The 12,295-nt window shown below is 46.9% G+C and overlaps 1 long non-coding RNA gene across 2 annotated transcripts in view; it reads right to left on the bottom strand.

The window, feature by feature from the left end:
• LOC309526642 overlaps positions 1-12,295 on the bottom strand; it is a 29,658-nt gene that overhangs the window by 12,599 nt on the left and 4,764 nt on the right. The window contains exon 3 of one of the 2 annotated variants that reach the window (XR_014216773.1): positions 6,160-6,350. This is a non-coding gene — a long non-coding RNA (uncharacterized lncRNA). The remainder of the gene's footprint in view (positions 1-6,159; positions 6,351-12,295) is intronic. The other variant, XR_014216774.1, reaches the window with a different exon arrangement.

Raw genomic sequence — 12,295 nt, 5'->3', positions numbered from 1 at the left:
CATTGCCATTGAAAAAATGTGCATTTGCCATGTCTTCTGAATGATTATTCAGCATGGGGCTTACCTGCCCCCCCATATTTTATTCAAATTGTAACCCCTGGATGGAGAGAGATCCGAAAATTGATGTTTCCCCTCAAGAGAACGGCATGGAGAAGGCGGGAGAAAGAAATGAGGTCAGTAACTCTAAGTGTAGTATTTTGGCCTAAGGAAGGTCAGCACAGGTTAAATGAGCATCTAGAGCAGCCTTTCTCAACCTGTGGGTCCCCAGATGTTGTTGAACTACAACTCCCATACCCCTAACTAGCAAGGCCAGAGCTCAGGGATGATGGGAGCTGTAGTCCAACAACATCTGGGGATTCACAGGTTGAGAACCACTAATCTAGAGGGTCTTGGAGGGTCTTCTTTCTATCTACTCTCAATTTCTATACCATACTTCTGCTTATCAATTCTGGCTATCATCTTCAAGCTGTTTGCTCCTAACGAGTTGCACATGTTTCAGTGGGCCTCTTCCAGAACATTTGTTTGAAGATTCTGTGCCAGAATTCACCCAGTGCAGACAGAAAAACAATGGAGCCCCATATTTAGATAACAAGCTCATTTTGGCTTCCTTTTTCCACAGCCGCCGCCTTCTTCTTCTTCTTCTTCTTCTTCTTCTTCTTCTTCTTCTTCTTCTTCGGCACACACTCGTAGCCGAGTAAGGTTGTCTTTCACGGTCTTACATAATGCACCTACCACACATATGCATGCCTCTAACCAAATGGCTAAGAATTGTGAGGCACTTGGCATACTGAAGAGTGCAGTAAGTCTTTTACTAGTCTTTGTAAATGTTTTCACTGGCCTTTTAAATATTTGTTAATGATGATGCCTTTGTTAATTTTGATTGCTTTAGATCACTGTATTTATTGAGCTTTTATGATATTGGGCTGGGACCCAAAAGGCAGCATATAAATAATTTTACAAATAAAATAAAGTCATAATTGTTATTACAGTACTACTCGTCTTGTGATCTCTCATACAGAAGCCTGCACATTTCACATCGGCATATATTTTTCCCTGCTGTCCCTCCTTCAACTATTTCTCTCCCCATTTCTCTCTCACATACAGTGGTACCTCGGGTTAAGTACTTAATTCGTTCCAGCGGTCCGTTCTTAACCTGAAACTGTTCTTAACCTGAAGCACCACTTTAGCTGATGGGGCCTCCCGCTGCCGCCGCGCTGCCAGAGCATGATTTCTGTTCTCATCCTGAAGCAAAGTTCTTAACCCGAGGTACTATTTCTGAGTTAGCGGAGTCTGTAACATGAAGCGTATGTAACCCGAGGTACCACTGTATCGGCTACTTTACTGGTCTGCACAAGATTGGCTTCTAGCTTACCGCCTGTGCAAGCCTGCGCACGCTTGCTCAGGTGTAAGTCCCACTGTGTTCCACGGAGCTTACTCCTGGGTAAGTGTGCAGCTTTCAATGTGTATAGTCTGGCTTCATTGCGGGGTAGGGGGGGCATCATAATATTCCATTTGTTGTGACATGAGGAAATGGCTGTAATCATGACGATTGAGCTATCGAGTTTTGTGTTTCTAATTAGCTCTTTGCCCAGTGCTGCTTTCATCCAAAGCAGAGAAAGGTCTCTCAAGATGTATTTCAGGTCAATCATGCATGTGTGAACAAGGCCCCATGAACAAGAAGTTTTTGCATTGCTTTCGTGGTCACTGCAAGTGAGGTACTCAGGTGGCTCCATGTTTGATGTGTTCAGGTATGAACACATGAAAACATTTGAACCCATACAGGCAAAAGTGGGCAGAGTGACAGGTGTGACTCTTATCTTTCTACTACAGTGAGCCACACAGAAGCCAGAGTTTCTTTCTAGAGAGATCTCTTCATCCAGGCAGGCAAGAGGCAGTGACACAGCTTAAGGACACTTAGCAGCCAGGCAAAAGCCCTTAAGGAGGCCAGTGAAAGGCATATGGCTTGGGAGGGGAGAGGCTTGGAGAGCCATATTTGGGTTCCAAGTCTGAGGTGTCCCCGTCCCCCCCCGCTGCTGAATGGCTTGCCATTCAGAAGGTCAGTGGTTTGAATCCTCGTGACGGGGTGAGCTCCCGTTGCGTGGTCCCTGCTCCTGCCAATCTAGCAGTTCGAAAGCACGTAAAGTGCAAGTAGATAAATAGGTACCACTCCGGCGGGAAGGTAAACAACGTTTCCATGCTCTGCTCTGGTTTGCCAGAAGCGGCTAAGTCATGTTGGCCACATGACCTGGAAGCTGTCTGTGGACAAACGCCGGCTCCCTCAGCCTATAGAGCGAGATGAGCGCCGCGACTGGACCTAATGGTCAGGGGTCCTTTTACCTTTTATAACACAACGAGCTCTCTCATCCCAGGGTAGTTTGGTCTTTGGAATTACCCTGCCAAGTGCTGAGGATGATTAGAGTGTTTTTTTAAACTGCTCATAATGCAGATGTCTGGTAGCATTTGTGGTACCACACCTGTCTGGGGGGGGGGGGAGCTTTGTAGGTATATAAGACAGCATCCTAAGAGCATCCTAAAACTTGCAAGAGGGATAACACTCCCAAGAATCTTAGTGCACCGCTTAGTTGTTTCTAAACTGTCCGCTCAATAAAGCTGGTGGAGAAAGGCTGCAGCTCAACACCAAAGCATGCAGAAGGTCCCAGGTTCAAGCCCTGGCTTCTCCGGGTGGGGCTGGGAATGCCCCCCCCCTCCGCCTGAAACCCTGGAAAGCAGCTGCCAGTCCGTGCAGACAACACTTAACTCGACGGATCAGTTCCTCTGACTCATGTAAACCCTATGTCCTGGGTTTCATTATCTCTGTCGTTTATCAGGGAGGGGCGTGACTGGCGGTGGGGTTGGGGGGGCAACCTCCCCTTCCGACTCAGAGGCGGCATTCCGGCCTTTTAAAACGAGGCATTAATAGGATGCTGAGAGGACGCTGACGTCATCGTCCTCCTTCTCACCCGAACCGCAGATGGTAGACAGTGACCGCAGATCTTCGCCGGCCCTGTCTCTCCTTCCCACCCACCCCCCGCGCCCCTTCCCCACTTCCAACCCGTCTGCCGCTTCCCGGCACCAGTAACTTTTTATTGGTTGCTACTTGAATCCCGCCGCTTTGTGTATCTCGGTTTGCTTCAGAAGCAACATCATAAAAGCCAATGTGTATTTCATTGACTGGCGATAATAAGGCAGATTGATGACATCCTGATGCCAGATTGAACTTTTAAAGGGAAAACAAAAACAAGCAGCAACAACAAAAAAGCCACTCCAATGAGGAAACAACGTGGTTAATTTAAAAAAGCATGATAATAATTCATTTCCAGAGCGTTTTGTTTAATGTTAGCTCCCATGCCAAGTAGAGGAGGGGTTGTTTTTTCCACTCCTGCCCTCCTCACTCAGGTTCCTCTACTGACTCCGCAACAGAACGTGGACCGTAGGAGGGTGAATTAAGAAACACGCGTCGCTGGAATGAAGCCCACATTTTGCTTAATCTGGCAGGAATGGACCCATCCTCCTGTAACTCGGGCAGCACAGAGGTTATTTTTGTTTTGCTTTCCTTGTGCCAAGAGAGGACAGAAGGAACAACCAGTTGCAGAATTAATTAAAACTATATTGCACAATTATTTGAAACTAATCAATCACAGGGAATACAGTGGTACCTCGGGTTAAGAACTTAATACGTTCTGGAGGTCTGTTCTTAACCTGAAACTGTTCTTAACCTGAAGCACCACTTTAGCTAATGGGGCCTCCCGCTGCCGCTGCACAATTTCTGTTCTCATCCGGAAGTAAAGTTCTTAACCTGAAGCACTATTTCTGGGTTAGCGGAGTCTGTAACCTGAAGCGTATGTAACCCGAGGTACCATTGTAACATAATTAAGTTGAATATAGTCATATTTGGAATGCCTGCTGCAGATATTTCTGAATTCCCTTTGGTATGCACGTTTTACATTCTCCAAATTTTGTCCTCACTCCTTTAGTCCACATGCCCAAGTAAGTGTAACTGCTTTCCCGGATATTCTTCCTAGCCTCTTGCGGTTTAAACTGTAATCTCCCCCGGGGCAGAGATCTGGCCTTTTGCTTATATGACTCTCTGAAGCGCCGTATATAACAATGGTGCGAGATAAAATATTAAGAACAATGACACGCATTGTTTATATGGTCGTTTTTAAAAAACATGACCGAGTTTGAAAGAATGCAAGCCTGTCAGGCCTGTTTAATGCCATCATTGGCTGTTGAAACAAAAGGCTCGCCATAAACAGCAGGCAACATGTCTGGGACAGTCATCATTACCATTCTCAGCAGAACTTTTTTTTTTAAAAAAAAAATGTATTCTTACATTTATATCCCTTCTTTCCTCCAAACGCCTTAAGGAAGCACCGAGGTTGGTTTTCCAGCTTCTCACATTACCTCGAACACAACGTTTTCTAAGAGGAAGCAATTCACATACAGTGGTACCTCGGGTTAAGTACTTAATTCGTTCCGGAGGTCCGTTCTTAACCTGAAACTGTTCTTAACCTGAAGCACCACTTTAGCTAATGGGGCCTCCTGCTGCCGCCGCGCCGCCGGAGCACAATTTCTGTTCTCATCCTGAAGCAAAGTTCTTAACCTGAAGCACTATTTCTCGGTTAGCGGAGTCTGTAACCTGAAGCGTATGTAACCTGAAGCGTATGTAACCTGAGGTACCACTGTATTCAGTTGAACTACTGAGTTATGAAATACCAAGTGATAAATGTGCACATGTAATCCACCTCAAAGCGTGGCGTCAAAAATGTTTGACTAGGAGAGCACAGCTACAGCTCGGATATTGGGGGAGACACATTCTGGAGAGAGAGGTGAAACCTGTAGCTCCTTCACACGTGCAACAGGAAAGGACAACTTGCATGCGTGTGAATGGGCCACCACAGATAGAGCCCCATAAACAGAACAAATGGCAACGCTTTTTAACGATGATGTCAGTTCACATAATTCCCATTTATCTGGAATATATTCCTGAAGTTATATGTGTTTGTCTGCCTGCACCAGCTGGTAAACTTGTTGCCAATAAATAATCTGGCTTAACGTAGTAGAGTTGTGTACATACACGTGTGAACACCACCTTGAGATCCTTAGAAGATAAAGGTAATGTAATAAATGTAATAAATAAAATAAACTGCCCATGGTTTCTTGGGAAGCCTGACTACTGTGGGGTATTTAAAATGCAGTCAAACCAACAGCTCATGTTTTGCATCAGGGAGCTGAGGCTCACAGAGCCTTCCGGAAATTTGCTAGAGAGGGGTGTAAGAGAACACTCCCCTGGGTGGGGGTTGAGACGTGATGTAGACGACTAAACACATCGAGGATGGAAGGATGAGCCCCTGCCCAGATACTATGCAGAAACCATTCACAAGTGCAGCAATCAGTCTTTACAAAGACAACTAATCGGTTTTGACTCCTAAGAAATCACTAAGATTGAAGACGTTTTTGACTCCGAGAGGGCCTAACCTGAGCCCTGCGACATATCGAGCAAAAAAATAACGCGACTGCATTTCGGTATGTAAACGCAAACAGGTAGCCGCACGCTCCTCAAATATGATATTTGCTTCCAGGTTATTCTTATCTGTCTAAGAGGAGACCTGCTAGATCAGGCCCATTGAGTCCAGTGCTCTGTCCCCCCAGGGGCCAACAAGCCGGCCCACAATAGGAAGCCCACAAGCAGGCCATGAGGGCGATAGTACTCTCCCAACTTTTGATTCCCAACAACTGGTATTCCAGTGATTCTTAGGACGCATGTATACACGGAATCAGGGCCCTCCTCTATTCCATGTTAATTAAACTGGAGTGACTACACCCCCCTGAGCTACATAATCAACAGCCTCTAGCCCGGATTAGTTTCCAAGTAAACAAAAGAGAAAATCACGCTTGGACCAGTTTTTAATCCCTCTGATGATCCCTCGTTCAAAGCTAGTCTTCATTAGCATAGGCATGCAATTACACAAATTAACATCAGCATATGAGGGAGCCCTGACCTGAGGAGTTTACAATCTGAATCTGGTCAGGAGTGGAGGAGAAAACAAAGAGGAAGAGAGGAGAGGAAAAGGCTGAGGTATTTAGAGCTTCCTAACGTGCTTTACACACACATACACCCCCAAAAATGAAGGATAGTCAAAGCAACGGAGAGCTAACCTTTCAGGAAAAGTTTGGTCATAGCATCCACGAGTCCAGGTTCTCTGCATCAATGGAGGACCGAGCGAGCATCCTGCAGTCTAGCCCTCTCTTCTCCTTCATCCTTTTCTGGTAAGTGGTAAGATCAGACGAGACATGGCGTCATCCTCTTGCCTGACTAGCACTGTGACGTCACAGGAGCCACCTGTCTTCTGGTGGATGTTTCATGCAAAACATTCCCACCGGTCAAAAGCAAGGACAAAATTGTATTTGGTCGGGGGAGGAGGTGAACAGAATACCGTTGCCAACATTTCCGTCTCTCCAGCCCACGGCGTTTTCTGGCAGAGTTCCTTTTCTCTTCGGAAGTGGACCCGACAGTAGCCAGACATTTATTTAACGAGTGGCGCTTCTTCTCCCCATCCCTCCACGCTAAGTAAATGTACACGAGCATCGGGGGTCCTACACGTGTCTACTCGGAAGTAAGTCCTACTGAATTTAACGGGGCTGACTCCCAGACACATGGAGTTGTATTACACACGACCCGCACTTCTCTAAGTGTGGGTCTAATTGAACTCAATGGGATTTACTTTTGGGTAAAAGTGATATGCGACCGCGCTATCACATCTTGCGGCACCTTAAAAACTGGTAAAGTTGCGGTGGCAAAAGCCTTGACGACCCAGACTCCACTTCACACGTAAAGGAGTGCGTGTATGAGGACATCCTAGCAACACCCCCCAGGACAAATGTATGTTTCTCTTAGCGATAACTGCCTGCTCCTAAGCCACGGCTGGTCTTGTCAAGGAACAATTTGGAGCTGCTCAAACACACACGCGCGCTAGTCTAGAGCGGAAATTTAAATTTATAGGCTGGTTTTGTAAGACTGTAATTTTTATACAGCCCGGCATATATTATTCATTTTAATCCTTGACCGTTTGTCACCGCGCTGGATTTTATTGAAATGGGCTCTTTCGAACCACGTGCACGGCGCGTTATTTATAACCTACAGGCTGGCGGGTCGTAAAACTCTCCCTGTCCCCTGCTAGCGTGGGGAGTCGAGTCCAGCCCAACTTTCCCATTGACTTCAACGGGAAAGCCTGAAGCACGTGGCTAGTGAAAAAGACGAGCCTTCAAAGAGTTTCAAGCATAGAGGACTCTGCCCCTCTTTACTTACCCCTGTAGCTTCTCGACTTGCTGCTAGTACCTATCAATGCAAAGGATATTTCAGCGGGCGGGGGCGGGCATTTAGCCAGGCAGTAAGATACAGTGGTACCTCGGGTTACATACGCTTCAGGTTACAGACTCCGCTAACCCAGAAATATTACCTCGGGTTAAGAACTTTGCTTCAGGATGAGAACAGAAATCGCGCAGCGGCGGCGCAGCTGCAGCAGTAGGCCCATTAGCTAACGTGGTGCTTCAGGTTAAGAACAGTTTCAGGTTAAGTACGGACCTCCGGAACGAATTAAGTACTTAACCCGAGGTACCACTGTACTGTACAAATAGACAGTGGTTTTCCTTCCACGGTCCCAGTCCTATATACCATGGGTAGGGAAACTAAGGCCTGGGGCCGAATCCCGCCCAATCGCCTTCTCAATCCGTCCCGCGGACGGTCCGGGAATCAGCGTGTTTATACATGAGTAGATTGTGTCCTTTTATTTAAAATGCATCTCTGGGTTATTTGTGGGGCCTGCCTGGTGTTTTTACATGAGTAGAATGTGTGCTTTTATTCAAAATGCATCTCTGGGTTATTTGTGGGGCATAGGAATTCGTTCATTATTGGAACAGTTGACCGGCCCCCTGTTGAAAAAGTTTGCTGACCCCTGCTATATACCTAGAAGTGGGTGATACCAGGAGTTCCAGCTTGGCCCCCCGCGACCGTGAGTGGCCGGGCCGTGGGTGCCATGCAGCGTGCATGGCCCTGGCCCCGAAATTTTCGGGTGACCGGCCCCTTCATGGGGAATTTTGTGGGTGTTCGGGCACCCAGGGAGATGGCACCTTTGGTATGTACACTGCCGCCCTGGGCTCCTTGCGGGAAGGTGCAGGGAATGCATCCAATAAATAATAATGCAAATATTGGTAAAAGGAGCTACACGATCCAATCCTCTTCCCGCCTCAATATCCCAACGGGAATGTAACGAGCGGTCTTATCCCATAAAATACTCTCGTGGCTTCCCACAACTGCATCCAGTGGCAACAATGTAAAATCCTGGCGCAGGGCCCCTGCTCCTCCAGCTGCCTACGGCTTTGCCAAGTGGGCTACCTTCCCATCCTAGTATCTTCCCTTGGGGCATTAAGTTTCCTTGAAGGCCCCTTTTGTTTCCAGTTTGTTTTCAATGCGATTTGGATGAAGGAAAGCAAAACTCGTCCTGGAAACAAGATTGCGTTGTATTGCTGTTGCAAGTGTGTATTGAGGGAAGGCGGGGTGTCACACAGTGTCAAAAGACCTGTTGCTGTTGTTTAGACGTGTCCAACTCTTCGTGACCCCATGGACCAGAGCACGCCAGGCACTCCTGTCCTCCACCGTCTCCCGCAGCTTGGTCAAACTCATGCTGGTAGCTTCGAGAACACTGTCCAACCATCTCGAACTCTGTCGTCCCCTTCTCCTTGTGCCCTCCATCTTTCCCAACATCAGGGTCTTTTCCAGGGGGGAGTCTTCTCTTCTCATGAGGTGGCCAAAGTATTGGAGCCTCAGCTTCACGATCTGTCCTTCCAGTGAGCACTCAGGGCTGATTTCCTTAAGAATGGAGAGGTTTGATCTTCTTGCAGTCCACGGGTCTCCTCCAGCACCAGAATTCAAAAGCATCCATTCTTCGGCGATCAGCCTTCTTTATGGTCCAGCTCTCACTTCCATACATCACTACTGGGAAAACCATAGCTATACGGACCTTTGTTGGCAAGGTGATGTCTCTGCTTTTTAAGATGCTGTCTAGGTTTGCCATTGCTTTTCTCCCAAGATGCAGGTGTCTTTTAATTTCGTGACTGCTGTCACCATCTGCGGTGATCAAAAGACCTATGTGTCATCAGAAGAGGAACGTTTGTGTCTGTGGCTGCAAGCCTAATGGTGTCTACTTAGAAGTAAGTCCCATTGAATTAAATAGGGATTCCTCCCAGGTAAATGGGGTTAGGCTTGCAGCCTTATACTGTACAAGGCGGTGGGGTGAGAGAGATACTCCTCCTGGCATTTTTGTCAAATTCATTCCCAACTATCCACGCGCAGCAGAGCCATGATTCCATCAGGACACCACTTGAGGGTAGAAATTCAGAGTCCCACTCAGCAGAACGAGCAGAGCCCTCCAACGCAGCAGGGCTGGCTAACCACACTTTGAAAGAAGTGAATAACTACACATTTCCATCTCAAGAAGGGTGGGTGGGTAAAGCTATGAAGTCCAGAATCTCAAATTGCCTAAGACACCACTTGAACCAGAGGCACCTCAGATACAGCAAACTTTACTGTTTGCAGTGGCAAGTGGTGGCATAGTGGCAAATTCAGAAGTGAAGGATCATTTCATGATAGTCACAGCCACACAACCTCACAGCCGCACCCCCTTCCAAGATTGGGGCCTCCTGCTGCTGCCGTGCTGCGGGAGCACGATTTCTGTTCTCACCCTGAAGCAAAGTTCTTAACCTGAAGCACTATTTCTGGGTTAGCGGAGTCTGTAACCTGAAGCGTATGTAACCTGAAGCATATGTAACCCGAGGTACCACTGTAGTCCAATAATATTTTTCAGAGGACTTAGATGATATTTCTCTTCCATTGTACAGAACTTGTGCACTTGTATTCTTGACATGTAAGCACCTTGTGTTTTCAGTGTTCCTTGCCCAGAATAACCCTCAGCAGCTGACTCGTCTCCTTTCTCTCTGATTGGCTCTATTAAGCACAAAGAGTGGGAAGAAAGCTCCCCTTTCAGGTTGGTTGAGCGGCTATAGGACGCTGGAGACAGATACCCAGTTGCAGAAATAGTAGCAGATCTTCGATCCCCTTGACCCGCTCACCACCACCGCTACACATTTGGAGCCCAAGTAAGTCTCCCCCACCCCACCCCCGCTTTGCTAGAACAGACCAGAGGTCTGTTTATCGCACTGAGCATCCTCTTCCTACAGGAAAGTCCCATAGCTCGGTGGTAAAACATCTGCCCTGCGTGCAAATGGTCCCCAGTTTCTGACTCATTGTGAGGCAGTTTTCTATGTTGCCCCGTGCCAGCCAGCTGCTTCCTGGAAGTCTACAAGCAGGATTTGAATACGATCGCCTTCACCTGTTTTTTGGGATATACGTACACTCTCTGAATATGTGTCCCTCATTAACAGCCATGCTATCTGATAGTCCTGTTCTTCATGGGTTTGTCTTTAGCTGGTTTTTTAAAGGGCCTTTTAAAAATGATGGCCATCAACCACAGAAACAATTGATTTGGGTAGTTTAGATCCCCCCCAACTTATTTCATTGCGTTGCTCGAAGTCTAGTAACAACGCATAGAGTGGGGTTGGGGGGGGGGGCTCGAGAGATTTCCTTCGCTTGTCTCCGTCCATAATTTTATAAATCTGTCTCGTATCCTCCGCGTCGTCTCCCCACCAAAACAAATGTAGAAAATAAAAATTCAAACGCTCGAGTGCTCCTTATTTTATTTTATCTTTCGCGTAGATTGGCTCACTCTATGAAGTCCTTTTGAAACAGAGAGCCCAGAAATTTACTTGTACTCATAAACGAGGGCTAAATGTGACCACATAATAGACTACCATCACATTATCTGTAGTCCCTTTCCTCACAATTGCCTTCTTCTGTTTTCTTTCTCTTGATAGAAAGAACGAGTTGCCCAAAAAATAAGGTTGTGATTTAAAGAAGGGAAAGGAATCTGAAGAGTAATCAGAACGCATGTGGTTGGTTGGTTGGTTGGTTGGTTGGTTGGTGGGTGGGTGGGTGATTGATTGATTGATTGATTGATTGGCGTACGAAATCACTGGTAGCAGTGACTATTGCTTTAAACAAGGAGATTGACCTGTGCACTAGATGATGTTAAAGGCACAAAGTCCATTGCTTCAAAATATTTGTTCTCTTCGCATTGCCATAGTTCCCTGAGGTTCTTGGGGAAGAGCTGTAGCTGAGTGGCAGAGCAACTGCCTTGCCTACAGGTTCGAGCCTGGTTATCTCCGGGTAGGGCTGGACTGGAAAGCCCTGCTCGAAATCCTGAAGAGTCACCACCGATCAGTGTATAGACAACACTGAGCTAGAGAGACCTGTGGTATGATTCGGTATAAGGCAGGTTCTTGGGTTCCTAAGGACTGAAAAGAATATCAGCAAAACAAATGCCTCTCTCCTTCATCTGGGAGTTTGCAGAATGTTGGTCCGACTGACATCTGAACTAGCGCGCCCTGGTCTCCTCCAGGGAGAGCTGAGCTGTCAGGCGGAGGGAGCTGGCACGGGAGAACGAGCTGTTTGTTCTAGTGAAAGAAACCGAGCTCCTTCGCCAAGTAGAGTCAACCCGGAGCCAAGCCTCAGGGTGACTCAGTGGTCGATTGGCTCAGAAGCCGGCTCTCATTTTACGATGAAACCTCCGCCTCCTTCTGCTATGTGGAGAAGTCTGTGTGTCCCAACAGATTCCCTGGACTGGGAAAGAACAAACCCATTGAGATTTGATGCTGGGAGTAGGAGGGCGTCTCATCCCTCTTCCATTGACAACTACCTAGGAGTTTCTTCCTCCTTTTTCTATAGGCAGTTCCGGTCAGTCCCTCGGTTTTATATTCCCGGACAATCGGGACTCTTGTAACAGTGCTATCTTATTCATATTGTGATAGCTCTGTGGCTAAATGTTTAGGTTTAGTAAATACTGTATGAGGATTTAATTAGAACTTGTATAACTGGGATATAAGACCGTCTCAATGTGTATTAGAAAGGAGGCCATGCAAGGGGTGTGAGATGTTGATGTGTAAAGACTGTGTCAGGCTTAGAGAATGTGATCAAGATCCATGTGTACTGGAAGGCGTGTACCTACTTCTGAGCATCAGCAATTAGCATGTGAAGAGTTGATTAAAGTATGTAAATGTCCTAATTGTGTACCAGTCCTTAATCCTACAAGTGTTGATGAGCTCAGCAAACTCCTGAGATTAGTCATTAGTACTTCAAAACATCAAAAGACCTGACGACTAGAATGCAACGGAATAAAAGAGG

Source organism: Podarcis vaucheri, assembly GCF_965113315.1.
Source record: "Podarcis vaucheri genome assembly, chromosome: 2".
NCBI lineage: Eukaryota > Metazoa > Chordata > Lepidosauria > Squamata > Lacertidae > Podarcis > Podarcis vaucheri.
Note: the sequence above shows the minus strand (reverse complement) of the source record. Positions and strands in the feature narration are given on the sequence as shown.